Raw genomic sequence first — 23,810 nt, 5'->3', positions numbered from 1 at the left:
TGTCCTTGGCAGTGTATTGATTGATATAATGGGTGTATAGAAATGTAAGTAGTAGCCTCAATGTTTGTAACCTTGGACCCTTGAGTTAATTCTTTTCTTGATTGAGCCCACCTCACCTTTGCCCTATAGGAATGCAGCTTTGTCCAATGCTTTTTTGGAGGCTGGTGTCTGACTTTGGAATAATCACCTTTAGAGAAAGATAAGTTTCTTAAAATGTTAACAGGCCTCCTGGCCAGAAGATGATGTAAATCACCTGAACTTTTGCATATGATAAGTTTGAAAGCCTGGCTTCGATTAGAACCAGGAACTGCTGTCCTTGCATGACTCCACCCCTTCCCCCATTATCCTCTATGCACAACTTAAGGTATAAAACTACTTTGGAAAATAAAGTACGCCCCTTTTTGTTCACTGAAATTTGGTCTCCCCATGTCGTTCTTTCTTTCACCTTCTGGCTGAATTTTTCCTCTGAGGCGGGGAAGCTCATCAAGCCTACTAATTTTGCCTGGGCTTCTAAGGTCCGACCGGGAGGCATTAGTGTCTTCTCTCCTTTGGGAGAACGGGAGGACGCCTGCGGCCTTCGTAGGTGACGTTAATTCCCTGCTTTGGAATTTTATTCAGCCTCTTTTCTTCACTGAATTTTCCTACTGAGCTATCCTTATTTCAGCCGCTTTTCTCCACTGAATTTCCTCACTGAGCTATCCTCATTCTATTACTCTTTATATCTTTAATTAACGTTTAATTAAGCAGTTGTTTCCTGATCGTCGCCGATGCCATCTCTCCTTCGAATACCCTGGATCAGCCGGGGCTGGACCCCAGCACTCACCATCTCAGGGTTTATGGTCATTGGGTTAGTTTCTGGTTTGTCTCTTGCCAGTCATTCTGAATTGGGATCCTTCCTGGGGGCACACGCATCACTCAGCTGAGATGGATTCCAGCGAGGAGGATCCTGGGAAGTTGGTAGGACCTCTGGACTACAGTCTTCCATCTCTTTTTGACCTCTCCAGAATCCTGGTTGGTGGTAGCTTATTAGTTCCTTGTTCCTTACCAGGACCTCCTCTTGTAAGATGACTCCTGAAAGTGTTTTCTCTTCTCTGTTGCCCGGCAAGGGTGGGTGGTCAGTGGTTCATTTAACAGTTTGTCTTTTGGTTCTCTCGAATAAGGTCCTTCACAGAGTAAATGTATAAAATTGTAAAAGTCAATGTTTTAAATAATTTGTATTCATAATTTGGTAAGTTGGCTTTTTTGTTGTGTGTTAGAACTCATCACCAGACCAAAGGTCATGTAAATCTTTTGTTGTTTTATAAAGTTTTATAGTTTTTTAAATTGAATTACAGTGTTAGTTGCAAAGTTTGTGTTTCTGTTCATCTTTTTTCTTTTAAACTTTTATTTATTTTTAGTTGATTGATCACTGCTTTACAATATTGGTTTGATTTGTCATACACCCACATGGAATTAACCATAGGTGTACGTGTGTCCCCTCACTCTTTTTTTCCTTTTTATTTATTTATTTTTATTATAAATTTTTAAATTTTAATTGGAGGCTAATTACGTTACAATATTGTATTGGTTTTGCCATACATCAACATGAATCCACCACGGGTATACACATGTTCCCCATCCTGAACCCCCCTCCCACCTCCCTCCCCATACCATCCCTCTGGGTCATCCCAGGGCACCAGCCCCAAGGATCCTGTATCATGCATCGAACTTGGACTGGCGATTCGTTTCATATATATTATACATGTTTCAATGCCATTCTCCCAAATCATCCCACCCTCTCCCTCACCCACAGAGTCCAGCAGACTCTTCTATACATCTGTGTCTCTTTTGCTGTCTTGCATACTGGGTTATCATTACCATCTTTCTAAATTCCATATATATGCGTTAGTATACTGTATTGGTGTTTTTCTTTCTGGCTTACTTCACTCTGTATAATAGGCTCCAGTTTCATCCATCTCATCAGAACTGATTCAAATGCATTCCTTTTAATGGCTGAGTAATACTTCTTTGTGTATATGTACCACAGCTTTCTTATCCATTCATCTGCTGATGGACATCTAGGTTGCTTCCAAGTCCTGGCTATTATAAACAGTGCTGTGATGAACATTGGGGTACACGTGTCTCTTTCAATTCTGGTTTCCTCGGTGTATATGCCCAGCAGTGGGATTGCTGGGTCATAAGGCAGTTCTATTTCCAGTTTTTTAATGAATCCCCACAGTGTTCTCCATAGTTTGAGTTCCCTGAATCATACAGCAAATTCCCACTGGTTGTCTATTTATAAATGTTGGTGTACATGCATCCATGCTGCTCTCTCCATTCATCTCACCCTCTCCCTCTTGTTCCCCACCCTTGTCTGTAAGTCTCTTCTCTATGTCTGCATCTCCGTTGCTGCTATGTGAACAGATTTGTTAGACCCATCCTTCTAGATTCCATGTTTTTCTCTTTCTGACTGACTTCCTGTTTAATACGCTCTAGGTTCATCCCATTCATTAAAACGGACTCAAATGTGTTCCTTTTTATGGCTGCATTCCATACAGGCTCTGATTGTTCCTTAGCCATGTTTTGAGGAGGGTCATGGAGCTATTCTGCTCCATTTCAGTTTGGGCTTCCAGTCTGAGTACTCACAGCAGAGCTGCTTCTGGGTGAGCCCTCTGAGGTCTGTGAGCGCGGGAATGCCCGCTCTTCTCTGGTGGCTCGCAGGGGGCGCCAAAACCCCCTCTGACCCATGGGCGCAGGACGCTTTGCCTTCAGACTGGGCTTGGTGACCAGCTGGCGGGAGCTTTGTCTCCTCAGGGCCATCAGGGCTCGGGCTCCTGGATAACGGGGCTGTGTCCAGGCTGAGAGGAGCAGGGTTGCCTCACTGCTCGCCAGCAGGGAGGCACTACAAGAGAAAAAAATGAGGATGAAGTAGACGTTTCCTGTGTCCAGCTGAGTGCTGACTGGAGGTCCATCTCAGAGGACTCGGGAGGGAAAGAGCTCCATGTGCAAAATGGCGGGTTTTCAGTTCGATTTCTGTTAGATGATCTAGAGGATGACCTTCACTGATGTTCTTCAGTGCAGGTGGCCAGTTTTCCTGTCACTGTTTCTTGAGAAGACTGTCCTTTCCTCTTTGCTCATTCCTGGTTTGATTTTCATGAACTGACCACGTACATGTGCGTTCATTCCTGGGCTCCTATTCTTTCCTGGAGTCCATGTGTCTGTGTTCTTGCCAGTTCCTCATTGTGGTGGTTACTACAGCTCTGTGATGTAGTTTGAAGTTGAAGAGGAAGCTGCCTCCAGCTGTGTTCGTCTTTGTCAGAGTCTTTTTGGCCATTTAAGGTCCTGTTCAATATTCAGTTCAGTTCAGTTCAGTTGCTCAGTCGTGTCCAACTCTTTTTGACCCCATGAATCGCAGCACGCCAGGCCTCCCTGTCCATCACAAACTCCCGGAATCCACCCAAACTCACGTCCATCGAGTCAGTGATGCCATCCAGCCATCTCATCCTCTGTCGTCCCCTTCTCCTCCTGCCCCCAATCCCTCCCAGCATCAGAGTCTTTTCCAATGAGTCAACTCTTCGCATGAGGTGGCCAAAGTCCTGGAGTTTCAACTTTAGCATCATTCTTTCCAAAGAACACCCAGGGCTGATCTCCTTTAGAATGGACTGGTTGGATCTCCTTGCAATCCAAGGGACTCTCAAAAGTCTTCTCCAACACCACAGTTCAAAAGCATCAATTCTTCGGCGCTCAGCTTTCTTCACAGTCCAACTCTCACATCCATACATGACCACTGGAAAACCATAGCCTTGACTAGACGGACCTTTGTTGGCAAAGTAATGTCTCTGCTTTTGAATATGCTATCTAGGTTGGTCATAACTTTTCTTCCAAGGAGTAAGCGTCTTTTAATTTCATGGCTGCAGTCACCATCTGCAGTGATTTTGGAGCCCCCAAAAAGAAAGTCTGACACTGTTTCCACTGTTTCCCCATCTATTTCCCATGAAGTGATGGGACTGGATGCCATGATCTTCGTTTTCTGAATGTTGAGCTTTAAGCCAACCTTTTCACTCTCTCTTTAACAATTTTCATATATAACATAGAATAGTGTTTATTAATTGTATTTACTGTGTTGTAGATTATATCCCTAGTACTTATTTTATTTATCTTACAACTATAAGGTTGTACCTTTTTTTAAAAAAATGTATTCATAGATAAGGTTTATTCCAGTGTTTATATAAAAATGAGTTGATGTAGAACAGGAAAAGGTTTTTCCAAAGGGTTAAAATGTATTAAACAACAGAACTTGGTCCTTCCATTTAGTTTGAATTCAGTTGGCTGACTGCACCATTATTAATATCCACCCTCACTAATCATTTTCATCACACACAATATCAAAAGTCTTCTGGTGGCACTTCCTATTTCCCCGGAAGTCTCTTAAACTGCTTTCAGTTACAAAAGAAGGGCAAGGATTTTATCAGCTCACACTCCACTCCTTTGGAGACAAAAATACAGCCCTCAATTCTGTTGTTTAAATTGTGGCTCTTGGAAAACAGGGACCAAATGAAGAAATTAGCACTAACACACAAAGAACACAGTATAATCTCTGTATAACAGTAAGTTTGCTTCAAATTTTTTTTTCATTAAGAGTTATTTTTATTATCTCTCCACAAGGAAGTTATGAAAATACCTGTAAAAACATTGAAAAGGCTCTTTAAAATCCTGGAATGAAGAATTCTGAAGTATGAATTATGATACACCTATTGTTTGCAAATAAAAGAATCAAATTTTACAAGTTGGAATTTCTGAACGGCTTTGGTAGGAGTTTACCAGAAGGAGGTAAAACATCAGATCAGATCAGATCAGTTGCTCAGTTGTGTTCGACTCTTTGCAACCCCATGAATCGCAGCACGCCAGGCCTCCCTGTCCATCACCAACTCCCAGAGTTCACCCAGACTCACGTCCATCAAGTCAGTGATGCCATCCAGCCATCTCATCCTCCGTCGTCCCCTTCTCCTCCTGCCCCCAATCCCTCCCAGCATCAGAGTCTTTTCCAATGAGTCAACTCTTCGCATGAGGTGGCCAAAGTACTGGAGTTTCAGCTTTAGCATCACTCCTTCCAAAGAACACCCAGGGCTGATCTCCTTCAGAATGGACTGGCTGGATCGCCTTGCAGTCCAAGGGACTCTCAAGAGTCTTCTCCAACACCACAGTTCAAAAGCATCAATTTTTCGGTGCTCAGCTTTGTTCACAGTCCAACTCTCACATCCATACATGACCACAGGAAAAACCATAGCCTTGACTAGACGGACCTTTGTTGGCAAAGTAATGTCTCTGCTTTTGAATATGCTATCTAGGTTGGTCATAACTTTCCTTCCTAGGACTAAGTGTCTTTTAATTTCATGGCTGCAGTCACCATCTGCAGTGATTTTGGAGCCCATAAAAATAAAGTCTGACACTGTTTCCACTGTTTCCTCATCTATTTCCCATGAAGTGATGGGACTGGATGCCATGATCTTCGTTTTCTGAATGTTGAGCTTTAAGCCAACTTTTTCGCTCTCTGCTTTCACTTTTATCAAGGGGCTTTTTAGTTCCTCTTCACTTTCTACCATAAGGGTGGTGTCATCTGCGTATCTGAGGTTATTGATATTTCTCCCAGCAATCTTGATTCCAGCTTGTGTTTCTTCCAGTTTCTCATGATGTACTCTGCATATAAGTTAAATAAACAGGGTGACAATATACAGCCTTGATGTACTCCTTTTCCTATTTGGAACCAGTCTGTTGTTCCATCACCAGTTGTAACTGTTGCTTTCTGATCTGCATACAAATTTCTCAAGAAGCAGATCAGGTGGTCTGGCATTCCCATCTCTTTCAGAATTTTCCACAGTTTATTGTGATCCACACAGTCAAAGGCTTTGGTATAGTCAATAAAGCAGAAATAGATGTTTTTCTGGAACTCACTTGCTTTTTCCATGATCCAGCGGATGTTGGCAATTTGATCTCTGGTTCCTCTGCCTTTTCTAAAACCAGCTTGAACATCAGGAAGTTCACGGTTCATATATTGCTGAAGCCTGGCTTGGAGAATTCTGAGCATTACTTTACTAGTGTGTGAGATAAGTGCAATTGTGTGGTAAAACATCAGACCTTAACAATTTTCTGTTTTCATCTCAATTGAATTTTTGATCTGTTGACAGGCACAGTGCACACAGGAACTTGCTTCTGCCACTAATGATGAAGTCAATCTGAGGGACAGATATTTGTATCCTGGATGCACCAGGCTCTTCCATGCAACTGACTGGAGTGGTCTTCTCTTATTTGTTCCATCATGTTTTAAATAAAAGTAAATATACATATGGTAAAACATTTAAATGGTACAAGAGGATTTAAAATAATCAGTAAATGTCATTTTCTCCTATAACCTAGAAAATCTGATGTTTTCCAAATCATCAAACAGTCATATGAATAATTTGAAAAGCGAAGTCAACCTTAGAGTATCTTCATCTGAAAATTATTCTCAGGATTTCTGGAATACCTTGATTCTCTCATATTTTACCTCTGGTACAGAGGAAAGCCATGCAGTCTTCTCCTTCTCAAAAAAACTAACTATGAAAGCAACTCACACACTCTGCTCAGAGACAGCAAGTGCAAGCAACACCTTGTACCCCATGGATCTGGTCCTAGCCATGGGCAGGGGCTCTGGTATCCACCAGAGACACAGGCGGGTGCCCGGAGCCCAGCGGTGCCCTTGAATGCCTCTGATCCTCTGGGCCAGCTGAGATTCCTTTGAGGAGAGCGTGATGCGGCTGGCGTGTAAGGAGAGGAGACCGGCATCCTCGAAGAGACGAACTAGAAACGTTTCTGTTGCCTCTTGCAGGGCCAACAGGGCCTGGGTTTGCCAACTGAAGTCCACACCATGAGTGAATTTAACACGTATTTCTCTTGCTGGTGAAGGAGTGGGGATGGGGGGAGGAGTGGAGAGGAAAAGGAGACTCAGGAGAAGATAGACTCTCTCCGCGAGTCTCTGTGAATCTTCACATCTGTTCTTCTTTCCTGGCTTTTACTCTTGGGACCTAATTGGTGGCTAATGTCAGCTCCAGGGAGCTTAGAGACAGCGGGCACAGCTCTCCTGGTCTCGGCGGTGCGAGAGGAGGAGACAGTTTCTCGGGGCAGGGGAAGGGACGGGAGGCTGGTTGGATGAGAGAGTTGCAGGCGGCTGAAGGGGGTCTTTCTTGGCAGCAGGCGCGTGCCCTTCTGGAGCGCTTGGATCGCCTGCAGGAGCGCATGTCTCTTGCGAGCCTGTGGACGGGAGGAAGCACCTGGACACAGGCCGGCGGGCTGGCGGCGGGAGCCGGGCTCACCGGGTGCCCCTCGGTGTTTCGGGCTCGCGGCTCCGGTGGGCCGGTGGCGGGCGCGCAGAGGGTGTTTCGGCCCTGGGGCTCCTTCTAGATCTGGGTCTGGGTGCAGAGGCCGGGAGGGCCGGGTCTCCCCGGCCGGCTGCCTGACCCGGCTGGGTGGTGCTCTGGAAGTTTGTACCCTTTGACCAGATTCTTCCAATTCCCGTCCCAACACCCCTCTGCGTACCTCCAGTAAAGACTACAGCACTCTGTTAGTTCCCCGGTGCACAGCATAGTGATTTGACATTTCTATACATTTCAAAATGATCGCCGTAAATCTAGTTACCATCTGTCACCATGAAAGGTATTACTTTATTACTGACTATATTTGCCTACATTATTATCGACTGTATTGATGATTATATTCTTAGTGTTCAATATTGATGTTTTCCCCTATGTATCTCTGTATTTTAGTGGTTGCTCTGGAGATTATAGTATTCATATTTAGCTTTTCTCTGTCTGCTTGGAAATAAGATTGTGCCACGTCAAGGTGAACACAGAAGCCACACTACCACTTAGTGCTACATCTTCGTGCATCAAAAACTGCTTCAGACAGTGTTAGAAATTTTGCTTTCTGCTGTCATACATATATACATCATATATACATACAGAATAGTCTCGGGACTTCCCTGGTGGTCCAGCGGCTAGGACTCTGTGCTCCCAGTGCACGGGGCCTGGGTTTGATCCCTGGTCGGGGAACTAGATCCCACGTGCTGCAATGAAGATGGAAGGTCCCAAGTGCCACAACTAAGACCTGGCACAGCTACATAAATACATAAAAATAGATATTTCTTAAATAAGAAGTATAAAAAGCTGACTGCTTTGGCCACTTCTTTAAAATTAGGGACTCCCTGGCAGTCCAGTGATTAAGACTAGGAGCTCCCACTGCAGTGGGCAAGGATTCCACCCCTGGTCAGGGAACTAAGATCCCACACGTTGGATGGCACAGACCAAAAAACCATAAGACTCATCTTTACATAGTTATTTGCCATTTCTATTGCTCTTCCTTTATTCTTGAAATTTGTTTCCCTCTGGTATTATTATTCTCTTTGAATCTGAAGAATTTCCTTTAGCCTTTCTTTCAAAGTGAGTCTTCTAGAGAGCTCCCTTCTCGCTTTAATGCAGATGGTACAGAAGGTGAGGATTCAGCGTAGCGTGGCTGATCAGTGAGTGTCCAAGGTGCCCGGTCACTGCTAAATTTCCTTGTGTGACCATCATGGTTAGTGTATGGGAATTGCCTGGTTTCAGTCACACAACATGTACACCACACGGCAGACAGCTGCCCTGTCCTGCGCCAAACAGGCAGAGGCAGCTGAGCCAGGATGAGTGCCGTCTGATAGCCGCCTTTGCTCCTTCTGACTCAGTGACCCACCTATCTTCTTGAAATGTGTGCTCCCCTTCCCTTGTGATGGAGCAAAGTCCAGACATCAACCGTATGCTTCCACAGTCACCTGGTAACATGGGAGCACTGTGCACCAGCTTTTCCAAAATCATCAGATATTTCTCTTTGATAGTACAGAATTAAATAGGAATTTAATAGAATTAAATGGAATTAAATAGGTTTCTTTTCCCCCTCATTAAAGAAGTTTCAGGCTTTAGAAGAAGGCAGGGGAATACTCGGGGGTTTAGGGACCTCTTGAAATCATTTGAGGCCAGGCTGGCTTTTCAAAAATATTTAGTATTTATTTATCTATTTGGTTATGTCGGGTCCTAGTTTCCACACGAGGGATCTTCGTTGTGGACTCTAGTTGCAGCTTGTTGGCTTAGTTGCTCCATGGCATGTGGGATCTTATTTCCCCAACCAGGAATTGAACCTTTGTTCTCTGCATTGCAAGGTAGATCTTAACCACTGAACCACCAGGGAAGCACCAGGCATATGTATGCAGACCAAGATACACTACCTTCAGACACGCAGAAACATCCCCTTCTCAGGAAGGCCTTCCTCATCTGCCCCATTTAAGGCTGTGAGTCGATGATACCCCGCCTCCTCCTGCTCTGTTTCTCTCATGTTACTTATCACCGTTTAAGACAGGGTTTGCTTATTTGCCAGGTTTGTCTGTTTCGTTGGTTGCAATGTCCTAAGTGCCTAGAATGGTGCATGCTCAGTAAATATATATATATATATATATATATATATATATATATTTTTTTTTTTTTTACCTTGCTGCATGGCTTGTGGGATCTTAGTTCCCTGACCAGAGATTGAACCCAGGCCCTCAGCAGTGAAAGCATGGAGTCCTAACCACTAGACTGCCAGGGAATTCCCTCAGTAAATATTTCTTGGATGAAAGAACACAGTTTTGCAACTTGCTTTTCTTCCTTTTTAAAAAGAAGTTGTCTCTGACACCCTCCCATGGTATACATAACCACACCAGGCACCTTCTCTCTTTTAATGTTCCCCCTGCTATCCTTGGGCTTCCCAGGTGGTGCTGGTGGTAAAGAACCTGCTTGCCAAGGCAGGAAACATAAGAGACCCAGCTTCAATCCCTGGATCAGGAAGATCCCCTGGAGAAGGGAATGGCAACCTACTCCAGTATTCTTGTCTGGAGAATCCCATGGACAGAGGACCCTGGCAGGCTACAGTCCCTGGGGTCACAAAGAGTCAGACACAACTGAAGTGACTTAGCACACATGCACACTGCCATCCTAGCTTGGTCCTAAAGCTACAGAGTGTGCTGTTACCACCTGCAAGTGATTTGAGGGAAATGACATGCTATGGGACCCTTGAGCTTTAGGATGGAGAAGCACGGGCCCCTGACATGGCCTCTTCTATGTGAAGGAAGGCCGTGTGATGTGCTGACACCCCAACACAGGCCTGTACTTTCAGGTCTTATGTGGGTCATTATATGATAGTCCCTGGTGCCTCAAACGTAAAGAATCTGCCTTCAGTGCAGGAGACCTGGGTTTGATCCTTGGGTTGGGAAAATCCCCTGGAGAAAGTTATGGCAACAAACTCCAGTATTCTTGCCTGGAGAATCCCCATGGACAGAGGAGCCTGGCGGGCTAGAGTCCATGGGGTCACAAAGAGTCGGACATAACTGAGTGACTAAGCACAATCTGTTGAAGGAGGTTGTACAGGTCTCATGAGTCAGAAGCTGGCAGGTAACTGCTGAAAAGCAACCGTGCTAGGGAACCTAAGACCCTGGATAGCATCACAATGCATTGGCAGTGAAACCACCTCCTGGGAAAAGCAGGAGGCTCCAGCTCGTGCCTCGCCTTTGGGGCTTGCTGATAGGAAATGAACAAGTGCCTGCCAGGTGCCACTGCTGTGTGATGAAACGGGGGTGCAGACCAGGCCCATTTCCTTAACCCTAACCCACCCGCCTGGATGCTATCTATCTCTGGCTGACGGCTTGTGATTGGCCCCCAGCACATTTCTGCAGGGGAGCAGGGCTTCTTGTCAAAACCATCTGGGTTCCAGGGAGTAGAGAATTAAAACATCTAAGAGGAAAGAATACAGGGACTGTCTTGGGGAAAATGGGATGGTTTTGAATAAGTCTTCATGTTTGGAAAGGATGTTAAGAAGGAAAAAGGCATCTGTGCAAATTACTTTGGTCACCTCCTTTAAGAACACTGACTTGATGGTTCATCTAGTGGTTAAGAATCTGCCTATGACACAGGTTCCATCCCTGGTCCAGGAATATTCCATATGCTGCAGGGCAACGAAGCCCGTGTACCACAACCTCTGAGCCTGAGCTCTAGAACCTGCGCTCTAGAGCCTGCAGGCCGCAGCGTCTGAAGCCCACGCATCCTAGAGCCAGTGCTGCACAGCCAGAGAAGCCCCCCGCACCGAGAAGCCCACACACTGCAACCAGAGAGTGGCCCCCACTTGCCGCAGCCAGAGAAGGCTCATGTGCAGCCGCGGAGACCTGGCACAGCCCAGAGTAAATATGTAAATAATAAGAGTAAAGAAGATAATAGTAAATCTTAAAGAGAGATTTCAGACCACTGAAAGATCCTTAGAGGTTCCAAGGAGACAAAAAATTATTATGAAGTGAATGCTTAACCACTGCTTGTTATACTCAGCGTATTTTAAAATTAATTTTTATTGGAGTAGAGTTGCTTTGCAATCTTACTTTAGTTTCTGCTGTACAGCAAAGTGGATCAGTTATATGTATACATATATCCCCTCTTTTTTAGATTTCTTTTCCTACTTAAGTCACCACAGAGCATTGGATAGAGTTCCCTGAGCTATATAATACGTTCTCATTAGTTATCTCTTTTATACATCAGTAGTGTACATGTGTCAATCCTCAACATATTTATTTTAGACAAGGTGGTTGATGGTATTGTGTACATTATTTATATCCCCGCCCCCCCTACTTTGGATCTACTTCTATTACCTGTTAAGAAACTGGTGTTTAAAATTTCCATCTGTTTCTAGCTTTGGTTCCTTCAGTTCTTGCTTTGTTTGTTTTGAGGCTCTGTTGTTAGGCATGTGGATATTTATGACATGCCTTCCTGCTGAATTATCACTATGAGAAGTCCATCTTCTAACTCTAGAAGTCTAGAGACTTCTTCAGTATTCTTCAGCATTCTAATGTTTAAAGTATGCATGCTATGGGTTCTAACCAGTTACTTTATAAAAATTGTGGCTTTACTTAAGATAATGACAGTTTTATTGAGATACAATTCACATACCATCAATTCACCCATTTAATATGTAATTAAATTCACTGGTTTTTAGTATATTCACAGGGTTGTGCAACCATGGCCACAACAACTTTCAGAACATTTTCATCATCTCAAAAGAATCCCACATTAGCAGTCATTCCCTGTTTCATTCAGACACCCCACCCCCATTAGCCCAGGTCAACCACTAATTTATTTTCTGTCTCTATAGATTTGCCTCTTCTAGACATTTCATACACATGAAATCATACTATATGTGGTTTTTATGACTGGCTTCTTTCACTTGGTATAATGTTCTCAAGGGTCCTAAGTGTTATAGCATGTTTCAGTATTTTATCCAACCATTGTTTCTGATTTCTTAAAAAAAAATAATAGACTTTATTTTTTAGAGCACTTTTAGGTTCACAGCAAAATTGAGTAGACAGTGCAGAGAGTTCCCATATATTGGGTTAGCCAACAAGTGCATTCATGTTTTTATGTAATATCTTATGGAAAAACCCAAACAAACTTTTTAGCCAACCCAATACTTCTCCCACCCCATAGCTTTTAGGCTCCATCTTGTATTCCATTAATTTTTTTTTCAAACATATTCTCTTAGAATTCTGACTACCAGTCCTTGTTCCCAATGAAATGTTAGGAATATCTCTTTATCAATTCCTCTCTCTCTAATATAATACTTGACAACATTCAGGTAGTGATAGATGACCACGTGTGGCTAATTGAATGACTTTTTTTATAGTGGCAAAATTAAACTCTTTATTACAGTATTATTTATAAACAGTTTTAAAGTAATATAAATCACTATTATTAGGGATATAAAATGAACAAAAGGCTCTGTTTTTTTTTTTTCAAAAGGCTCTGTTTTAAATATATGTTTTATATATAATTTGTGTTGATATTTTCATAAAACTTGAATAGTGTAGATATATAATTTATGTATTAATAAAAACATGTAAAGCACAGGCTTTGTTCATAGTGTATCCTTAACAATACTGATATATTACTGATTTATTGTATATAAATTCTAAATATATATGTTTTTCCACATACCTCATTATACTTATGCTTTTCTTTTTTTTTTTTTAAGTTTGTACTTCACTAGGCATGTCTCACTTTTTCCTTTCTTTTACCTCCCCTACCTTTTGTCATTTTTAATATTTACTGTTAATCTAATTTTTCCTTGCAGAATACATTTCTTTAGTGTCTGTTCTTTGAGTCCATCTCTCTCTGCCTGTATTGTTAGCATGTTTGCTTATGGCTTTCTGTTTAGAGTGTTGTGGCTCTCATTCATGATCATTGCCCTACATGTTTACTCTTGTTGTTTTCCCTCTTTCTTAGAATGAGTTGAATTTAAAAAATCATTTGTCTTTAGCTCTTTGACAAACAGAATAGAAATAACTTTTCCTGTTTGCAGTTCTAACCCATCTAAATAAGGTTCTGCTAAAAACTAAACTTTCATATTTCCCTTTGCAAGTGATAATTCATACATATAGAAATCATGCAAGCAAATTTCAAAACATAGCAACTAATTTAAATAGCTTAGTTTTTCAGACATAGTACTCTAAAGTATTGGGGATAAATTTTTATTCTAGAACATTTTGGTAGAGAAAGTAATCTAGTAGGTGTCATAGCCTTTGTATAGCAGTATATTAGGGGTAAGGAGAGGAACATCTGGGGCTTCCTATGTCATCTGTCATAATCCTTACCCCATGAGAAGGTTAGTCAGTGGCAGAACTGGGATTTGAATCCACATCTGAATGACTCCAGAGCCTGTGCTCTTTGTGTTAGATCATAGAGTAATGGGGGATGTTATAATTATTTTATTAAATTTTACTCTTATTATTCTTAAAGTTCTTATTTTCTTCTCCAGAATGTCCTGAAACCAAACTTAATGAAGCTAATGAATGCTTCTCAGCAATCCAAGAGAAACAGTAAGTTATCTAAGACTGTCCTCTTGGTGACAATTATTCACTGATTTGAAATTCAATTCAATTATTCACTGATTTGAAATTACAGATGTTCTCATGTACTCGCCCTTGTTTTCACTGTAGTAGAAGCAAAATGTGGCATTGTGAGACCAGAGAGTACAACGTTCTCTGAGGACAATAATTCTGATAGGGAAATTGAAGATGTGGTTGAAACCATTCCCGAACCATCACCTGGAGTCCAGGGCTTCTCTCATCCTGCCTTCCCATCGCCTGAGCCTCTTCCACAACCTCTCAAGTCTCTCGCAGGCCTTGGTCTCACAAAGGCAAGTTGTTTTGTTTGTAACTCTTTTTCCCCTGTACTTTTTCACATGCCATTTGCATGTCATGTCCCCTTATATGACAGAAAGGATCCTACCACAGAAATGGAACCCTTCAAAGTCATGATACAAAATGTTGTGATAATAAGAGCAATATATATGCATGACTCAGATTTATAAATGTTGGCATACTAAGTATGCCATTATGAAAGAAAGAAATTACAAATCAATTAGGAAGAAGAGCTAGATGAATATGAAGATGGGGAGGGGGATGAAGGGGAAGAATTCATTTAAGAAGGACAAGATGAATATGAAATGGAATGAGGGTCAGGATGAGACAGATTATTATACAAACACAACAGAAATAGTGGGGGTATGTCAGACAAGGAACTCTATTTATGAATACGAGAAGAATTATTTCAAATTCAACTTGAGACAGTGAGGTTGTGAAAGAACAATGCTCATACTCTTTTGAATGACATATAGCTGATTTTTATGAAGAACTGAAAGAAAATTTATTCCTTACCTTTTTTGGTGGTTGTTTTTGAAGTTGGTGGTGGTTCTTGTTTTTTTTTTTTTTTAAATTGCAGTATAATCAATTTACAATATTGTGTTAGTTTCAGGTGTACAGCAAAGTGTCTTGGTTATACTTATATATGTATCTATGGCTTCCCTGGTGGCTCAGTTGGTAAAGGGTCTGCCTGCAATATGGGAGACCTGGGTTCAATCCCAGGGTCGGGAAGATCCTTTGGAGAAAGAAATGGCAACCCACTCCTGTATTCTTGCCTGCAGAATTCCATGGAGAGAGGAGCCTGGTGTATTACAGTCCACGGGGTCACAAAGAGTCAGACACAACTGAGGGACTAACACACACACACATGTATGTATATATCTATATTGAATATAGTTCCCTCTGGAAGTTCATTTCAATTTGAAGTGATTTGTCTTTTTAAACAAATTCTCACTTTGAAAGTAATGAAGCCATGTCTTCTATTTAATATAGCAAAACTTTAGTTCATAGACAATTCAAGGTGAGTTCTTTTTTAGGCCTTAGCAGATTTATTATGATTTAAGAATTTTTGGCCTTTCTGTTTCTTGTGGTTTCTAACTTACTGTTTGATAAATACTTAATGTACTTAACTAATTTATCTTACTGTTTGGTATAATCTTTGTGGGTGTTTTAGGTCTTTTTGAAATTAAAGAGGAAATAAATAAGCATTTTATCTAGTCTTGTTACTAAAGTTATAATTTATAATTATATAAATGAGATTCTTACTCTCTCTTCGGAGAAGGCAATGGCACCCGACTCCAGTACTCTTGCCTGGAAAATCCCATGGACAGAGGAGCCTGGTAGGCTGCAGTCCATGGGGTCGCGAAGAGTCAGACACGACTGAGTGACTTCACTTTCACTTTTCACTTTTATGCATTGGAGAAGGAAATGGCAACCCACTCCAGTGTTCTTGCCTGGAGAATCCCAGGGATGGGGGAGCCTGTTGGGCTGCTGTTTATGGAGTTACACAGGGTCGGACACGACTGAAGCAACTTAGCAGCACTCTCTCTTCATTAAATGAGACAATTTTCAGCTGCAATAGTCTTAAAGAAAAAATGTAGAACTTTTTCTTGCTGAAGAGATTCTGATTTGTCTTTTCCTAATATATACATGCAATGGCAATTACAGTAAATGAATGAAATCACAATTTACGATTTTTTTCTTATACAGACTACTTGTTATTATAAAATCATAAGGAAAGAAAAATTACCAACAGGGTTTAAAAATTATCTCTGGAAGATAATTTTTTACTTTTTAAAATATCTCTAGCCATATGTATACTCCATGTTATTCTTAAGAAACTTTATATTAACTTCAGTATTTATAGGTGTTAAACTAACCTGTCAATTCTTTGTTATACATATGAAACTAATGTATAAATTCTTTTGTATCCAAAACTCAGAAATTGTGGTTACTTGATTTTTTTTTTTTAGTTTGTTTGTTCTTTCCTGATATGAAGTTTGAGCCCTGCTTGATAATCATAGATGTATTTGAAAACCTTTATATCTCCAGCTAGGATAATAATAATTTTACTACTATTTTTAATATCTAGATCATTCCTTCAATCTTTACCTACTATTCCAGAAGGCACAGATAGGAAATTAGAGTTGTTAGTGTGCTGTTTACAGGAAAATAAGAAGAAAACCTTGTGAATTTTCAAATGGGGTTTTATATTTCTTTCTTACTTCATAGTAGTACTTTAAAATGACTCATAATTCCATATTCACATAAGCATTTCTCATCTACAATTTAAAACTTGTCTTTTAAGATCAATTTTAAAAAGGAATCTTCTTGTAGCATCTTGAATTGGTGTTTTACTATTAAACCTTTTCATTACACTCAAAAATGCTTATTATTATGATATCCCAGAAATGAATATTTGCACATATTTATAAAAGTATATTTTTATGTCCTTGAAACAGATGTTAAAATATATAACTGAAAATTTTAATGTCATAGTTTTCTTCCCCTGGTATTGTTTTATTTTTGTAAGTTCAGAATTCTGCATAGGTTTGCATTAATTATACCAGGTTAGCATATTTTACAAATAGTTATCTTAACAGCTATGCTTTTCCTGAATAAGGCTATCTATTTCTAATCCAAAGGTATTTATCCAAATCCTTTCTTCTGAGTCCCTTGTGTGCCTCAAATTAATTCATTACTCCCCAAACTGAAGGCCTTGTTCCTGATGCTTCCCTCGTCCCTGACTCTTTGTAAGCTACACTGTCGTCTGTTTTCCCCATCCTAGTAGACAGCATCACTGAAATGCCACAGCAGGAAAGATCCCGGACGCCAAACTTCCTTGAAATTACTGCATCCAGTCACTCAGCAAGTTCAGTATTTTCTACATGCTTATCATTTTTAATGTCTTATTGTCATAATCCACTTTCTCACCTATAATGTTGAAATATTCTTTTCAAGTTTTGCTTCCCTGATGTTTATCTTTAAGTTGCTGCCAGAGTAATCTTCCTAAAATATGTTTGTCAATCTTTTCATTCCTCTTGGCTTTGAAGTTTGTTTCAGAATGATTTTTACTGTTTTTATTTGGCTGTTTTTAAAGCCAAATTCAACTTTTTAATTACAGTTTCATGGAAACTCTGGGTAATGTGCAGTGCTTGGTTTGCTTCCTGTCCACTCTGAGCATTGCTTGTAGTGTTTTTTTGTTTGTTTGTTTGTTTTACAATGCTGTCCTGTAAAATGATGTCATGTTTGCTACTCCCTGGTGCAGTGTAGTCTTTCCTCTTTCATTTGAAAAAAAGCATGGCACCAGATAAAATAAAATATATTTGTGATGATGTAACCAATTGCCAACATCCGCTGGATCATGGAAAAAGCCAGAGAGTTCCAGAAAAACATCAATTTCTGCTTTATTGACTATGCCAAAGCCTTTGACTGTGTGGATCAAAATAAACTGTGGAAAATTCTGAAAGAGATGGGAATACCAGACCACCTGACTTGCTTCTTGAGAAATTTGTGTGCAGGTCAGGAAGCAACAGTTAGAACTGGACATGGAACAGACTGGTTCCAAATAGGAAAAGGAGTACGTCAAGGCTGTATATTGTCACCCTGCTTATTTAACTTCTGTGCAGAGTACATCATGAGAAACGCTGGACTGGAAGAAGCACAAGCTGGAATCAAGATTGCTGGGAGAAATATCAATAATCTCAGATATGCAGATGACATCACCCTTATGGCAGAAAGTGAAGAGGAACTAAAAAGCCTCTTGATGAAAGTGAAAGAGGGGAGTGAAAAAGTTGGCTTAAAGCTCAACATTCAGAAAACAAAGATCATGGCATCCGGTCCCATCACTTCATGGGAAATAGATGGGGAAACAGTGGAAACAGTGTCAGACTTTCTTTTTTTGGGCTCCAAAATCACTGCAGATGGTGACTGCAGCCATGAAATTAAAAGACACTTACTCCTTGGAAGGAAAGTTATGACCAACCTAGATAGCATATTCAAAAGCAGAGACATTACTTTGCCAACAAAGGTCCATCTAGTCAAGGCTATGGTTTTGCAGTGGTCATGTATGGATGTGAGAGTTGGACTGTGAAGAAAGCTGAAGGCCGAAGAATTTATGCTTTTGAACTGTGGTGTTGGAGAAGACTCTTGAGAGTCCCTTGGACTGCAAGGAGATCCAACCAGTCCATTCTAAAGGAGATCAACCCTGGGTGTTCTTTGGAAGGAATGATGCTAAAGCTGAAACTCCAGTACTTTGGCCACCTCATGCAAAGAGTTGACTCATTGGAAAAGACTCTGATGCTGGGAGGGATTGAGGTCAGGAGGAGAAGGGGACGACAGAGGATGAGATGGCTGGATGGCATCACGGACTCAATGGACGTGAGTTTGAGTGAACTCCGGGAGTTGATGATGGACAGGGAGGCCTGGCATGCTGCGATTCATGGGGTTGCAAAGAGTCAGACACGACTGAGCGACTGAACTGAACTGAATTGAATACTCCATTGTGTGTATGTGTGTGTGTACCACATCTTCTTTATCCATTCATCGCTTGATGGATATTTAGGTTGCTTCCATGTATTGGCTATTGTAAATATTGCTGCAGTGAACATTGGGGTGCATGTATATTTTTAATTATGGTTTCCTCTGGATAATTGACCAGGACTGGGATTGCTGACTCATATGGCAACTCTATATTTAGTTTTTCAAGAAACCTCCATACTGTTCTCCACAGTGGGTATACCTAGTTACATTCCCATGAACACTGTAGGAGGGCTCCCTTTTCTCCACACCCTCTCCAGCATTTATTGTTTGTAGATTTTTTATGCTGGCTATTCTGACTGGTGTGAAATGATACCCCATTGTAATATTTCTGCACTTCTCTAATAATTAGGGATGTTGAGCATCCTTTCTGAGCATCGTTTCATGTGCTTTTTGTCATTTGTAAGTGTTCTTTAGAGAAATGTCTATTTAGATCTTACACTCATTTTTTGATTGGGTTGTTTGTTTTTTGATATTGAGCTCTTTGAGCTGTTTGAATGTTTTAGAGATGAATCTGTGCGTTGCCTCATTTGCAAATATTGTCCCCCATTCTGTGGGTTTTTTTACTGTCTTGTTTGTGATACCTTGTGCTGTGCAAAGGCTTTTAAGTTTAATTAGGTCCCATTTGCTTACTTTTGATTTTAGTTTCATTACTCTAAGGGGTGGGTCATAAAGGATACATTGCTGTGATTTGTGGCAGAGTGTTGTGCCTGTGTTCTCCTCTAAGAGTTTTATAATGTCTGTCCTTATGTTTAGGTCTTTAATCCATTGTGAGTTTATTTTTGTGGATGGTGTTAGGGAGTGTTCTGATTTCATTCTTATACATGTATCTGTGCAGTTTTCTCAGCACTGCTTATTGAGGAGGCTGTCTTTTCTCCATTGTACAGTCTTGCCTACTTTGTCCTAGATTAATTGACCACAGGTGTGTGGGTTTCTCTCTGGACTTCCTATCCTGTCCCATTGATCTATGCAATATATTTTGTGTTTTGTGCCAGTACCAGTGTTTTGACTACTGTAGCTTGTCATGTAGTCTGAATTCAGGGAGCCTGATCCTGTCAGCTCCTACTCTTCTTCCTCAAGATTGTTTTGGCTCTTCAGGGTGTTTTGTATTTCCATACACACTGTAAAATTTTTTGTTCTAGTTCTATGAGAAACACCATTTGTTATTTGATACAAATTACATCGAATCTGTAGATTGCTTTGGTTAGTACAGTTATTTTGACAGCAGGAAATGGTTTATTCAGAGTGGTTCTAGAGATGCGGTGGCCACCTTAAATTAAATCAGATTCAATCAAATTCATTAAATCAGATCTGATTTTCCAAGCCTGTGGCTCTTTGTGTCCTGCAAAAGGTGCCAAATGACTGTCCAGGGCTCTGATGCTTTGGAAAACAAGAGATGTAATTCTAAAAGGCCAGCATCTTAAAGCATTCAGTAGTCTGCCTGCAACCCTTCCTTTTGCTTCATTTTAGTGTAATGTGGGTCAAAAGGAGAAGCAGACAGGAAAATGGTTGCCTCTCCTGGCATGTGGTAGTATTGTGGAATATGAAAATGTGAGTCAAACACAGAGACAGCCCAGTCAAACAGCATCTAAACACAGAGCTTGTATGGAAACTTGTGTGTGTGTGTGTGTCTGTGTGTGTGTGCACTTGTGCTTCTGAGACAGATTAAACTGTAAAGAATGGAAGAGATGAAACATACTCCAAAAAAAAAAGGTAAAGAGAAAATATTGTAGAAAAACCTATAAAAAGAATAAAAAAGTGGGTCATGAAAGAGAGAGAAAGAGAGAAAGGAAAGCTCAATGGGGCATGAGACCGGGGAAGGTGGATAAAAGTACTGGCAAGGGAGCTCCTGGAGGCAAGATCCTAGTCCTCTCTTTCTTGCTGTTCTAATAATAGTTGAATTTCAAATGACTGTCATACAAGTAGAGGACACGAAAAAACACACCAAGTCATCTGGAACCAATTCAGTGGAATTCTTTATTTCAAGGACTCTTTATAATTTCTCTATATTAAATTTGCATATATCTACATCCTATATTTTACATATTATATATAATATATATAGTATATTTATATATGAATGACAATGTCAGGTGGTAAGTTTTGAATTTTCAGTGATATCAAAGAATGTGTGGCAGGAATTCAGGAGGAAGTTGCATGAAAGTGAGCTAGTGTGCTCAGGAGATAAGACTAGGTCGGGAGGGCTGGGACATGGCCTGGGCCCTGATTGATGGCAATGAACAGGATATTTGAGATGAATGAACAGAATTCACTTCCTAGAATAGTTGTTAAGCAAGGATGTTATGAACATCCATAAACCTACAGTAAAGATGGCAGAGTGGCAAAGGGATTAAAAGAATACTCTTGTTAACAACCTTCAGTTATAAAGGATGAGAAGCCAGAAGTTCCTAATGTAGCAACATCATCTCCTTGGTTTTTCAGTGTTCTCGCATGAATTGTACCATATTTTTTTAAAAAAGTAATGAGTTGGTAAATGGTAGGAAAGCTTGACATGACATATTTATTGTATGCTTTTCACAGAACCATATTTATGTCATCCAGCTGCTTTAAAGAGTTAAAATTATGATCATAAGACACATGAAGGGCATAGACAATAAGCATAATAAGAAGAGGATCAGGATGATTTGAAACCAAAGGAGGAATTTTAGTGTAATTAAAAGTTGCTGCTGCTGCTAAGTCACTTCAGTCGTGTCTGACTCTGTGCGACCCCATACTTCTTGTTTAATAAAGAAAGCTGTATTCCTTAAGACTTACGCTTAGACATATTATTATTTGAGGTTATATTTTGCCTATCTCATTACACAGAAGAAATTTTAATCTCGGTACTTTGTTTTCCTCACCCAGCTCTTCTTACCAGCCCTCCTACAAAGCTTTAAATAGAAAATATTCAAGCCAAATTTGTCCAGGAGGTTTCACTGAGCATGTAGAGTATCCTTCTCACAGACTCGCTGTGTGGTGTTTATTCCCTGGCACTTCCCTGCAGGTTTCTCTGAACCTTAACATCTAAAACCTGAAGTGCTGAGAGCTCTTCCCCTTCACCTGTAGGCAAACCATTTGATTTCTGTTCCCCTTGTCTTCCCATAAAAGGGAGTTTGGGAGGATGGTTTCCCAGGAAATTTCTAGTGGTTTTAAGATCAGAAGCTAGTTGTGATGCCTTATCTCATTTCTTCCAGCTGTTTTGAGTTCTGTTCTTGGTTTTCAGAGGCTTATAAAAATGCATTGGTTATTTTTCAGCTTCACAGGTGAGAGCACAGGTTTCCCAAGGGCCAATCCAGTTCCATTTGAGGCTGGACCAGTCATTCATGTGCTTGGACTCTGGTTCTCATCAGCTGTCTTGTTCTGTGTAGAGTGAAGATTGTGTGCAGAGTGAAGGTACAGTCAGAACCCTTCACGGTTCCTGTGTTCCAAGAACAGAGATGCTCCGCCAGCTCACTCTTCAACGTTGTTCCCAGCAGGTATGACGGATTTGTTTGAGTTCTGAGCTGCTGTCAGAGTGGAGAGTCTGATTGGATTTCCATGCTAACCAAAATGTTCAGCACTGGTGCATCGCATATTGACTGATTTCTAACTTGAAGTCCTGGGGTCTTCCTGGAGGAAAGGATAGCAGGGACTTGTTCTTGTGTATTGTCAGTGGTGTCTTAGATCAAATGCCTGTGAAGTTCCAAAATGTGACCCAAGTCAGGTGACCCAGCCCTCTTTCCCATGTAGTGAACAGCGTCAGAGACATCTCTCCCCAGCGGGTACTTGAACTGTGTATTCTCATCATAGTAATGTAGGGAACTCTTTATGCTTGGCAATGAAAAGATGGACAATTCAAATCAAATGATTATAATCCATGTGGCTCTGGATGTAATAAAGACAGTCATATGATGAGACACAGTCTCTTTCTGACACACACATTCCACTCATATATGTTTGATTTTAATTGTATTCTGCATCTAAGTATACTTCTCTCTTGACTTGGCCCACACCATCATGGACCATGGGGTGCAGAAAGACAGCTAGGGAGGCACCAAACTGATCCTCCACTGGTGGTTATTTGAGAGCTGATCGTAAGGCTTTAAGTTCATGGCTGCAGTGGTTGCTACCCCTACATCAGTAGCACAGAAACCTTCCTGTTGTACTAGAACATCCATCTAAAAACGGGTAACATCAGTAGGAAGACTGGAGCAGACAGTAACACTGCCCTAGCAGGTTAACAACCCTTGAAAACCAACCAATCTCAGGTCCCCTGGAAACTAGAGGGGCCTGTAGCTGTCACAAACAGGTCAGACCACATAGATCTCATAGGAGACTACGTCTGGCACTCTGGGGATCAGAACAGATGATTTAAAGTCTCTTTCTATATAACTGTTTGTCCTTTGGGAGAAAATATTGGGGTGGGGGAGCAAACTGATTTCCAAAAATCTATGCTAAAGAAAGTTAAACAGCTTTCTTTAGCCTTTAATATTCTGGTTTGATTACAAATCTCTAAGAGGGGGAAATAAAAGGGAGCTTTTCCCAAATGTTTTTCAACAGGGATTCTGTCTTCACTGGAAATAACTCACATTTTCAACGTGCACAAATGCCCTCCTGTGCTTTCGCCCCAACCCAGTTTGGAAAATGCCAGCTGGAGAGGTCAGGGAATCTCCTGCTGTCCAGGGTTGCCAGCTCTGCTGAGACTCAGCTCCCAGGCCAGTGGAAGTTAGCTCCCAGACAGTCCAAAGGTGTAGCCTTCACAATTGGATCCCCACATGCTTGGTGGTATGTTAATGCTGGCTAAGGTGACATCAATACTTGGATTTAAAAAAAAAAAAAGATGATCCACATCTTGCCTGTGCACCCTTTCCAAAGGTTGCTCTGCCAAGAGCTGAGCAGCAGTGAGCAGTCCCAGGTGGGCGGAGGGTCTTGCTTTCTACAAAGACCTCTCCATAAAGGTGAGACCTGCCTCTCTCCCTCTGCTTACTATGATGAGTTTCTCCAGGGCCCACAAATCTTTTGAGTGCCAGACAAAATAGTA

At 41.1% G+C, this 23,810-nt stretch overlaps 1 protein-coding gene across 1 annotated transcript in view; it reads left to right on the top strand.

The window, feature by feature from the left end:
- LOC132346318 (liprin-alpha-1-like) overlaps positions 1-6,313 on the top strand; it is a 29,582-nt gene extending 23,269 nt beyond the window's left edge. Inside the window, exon 6 of the mRNA XM_059890729.1 lies at positions 6,165-6,313. The gene's annotated coding sequence lies outside the window, so the exon portion shown is untranslated. The remainder of the gene's footprint in view (positions 1-6,164) is intronic.
- The last annotated feature ends 17,497 nt before the right edge of the window (positions 6,314-23,810 follow it).

This window comes from Bos taurus, chromosome 10 (genome assembly GCF_002263795.3).
Source record: "Bos taurus isolate L1 Dominette 01449 registration number 42190680 breed Hereford chromosome 10, ARS-UCD2.0, whole genome shotgun sequence".
NCBI lineage: Eukaryota > Metazoa > Chordata > Mammalia > Artiodactyla > Bovidae > Bos > Bos taurus.
Note: the sequence above shows the minus strand (reverse complement) of the source record. Positions and strands in the feature narration are given on the sequence as shown.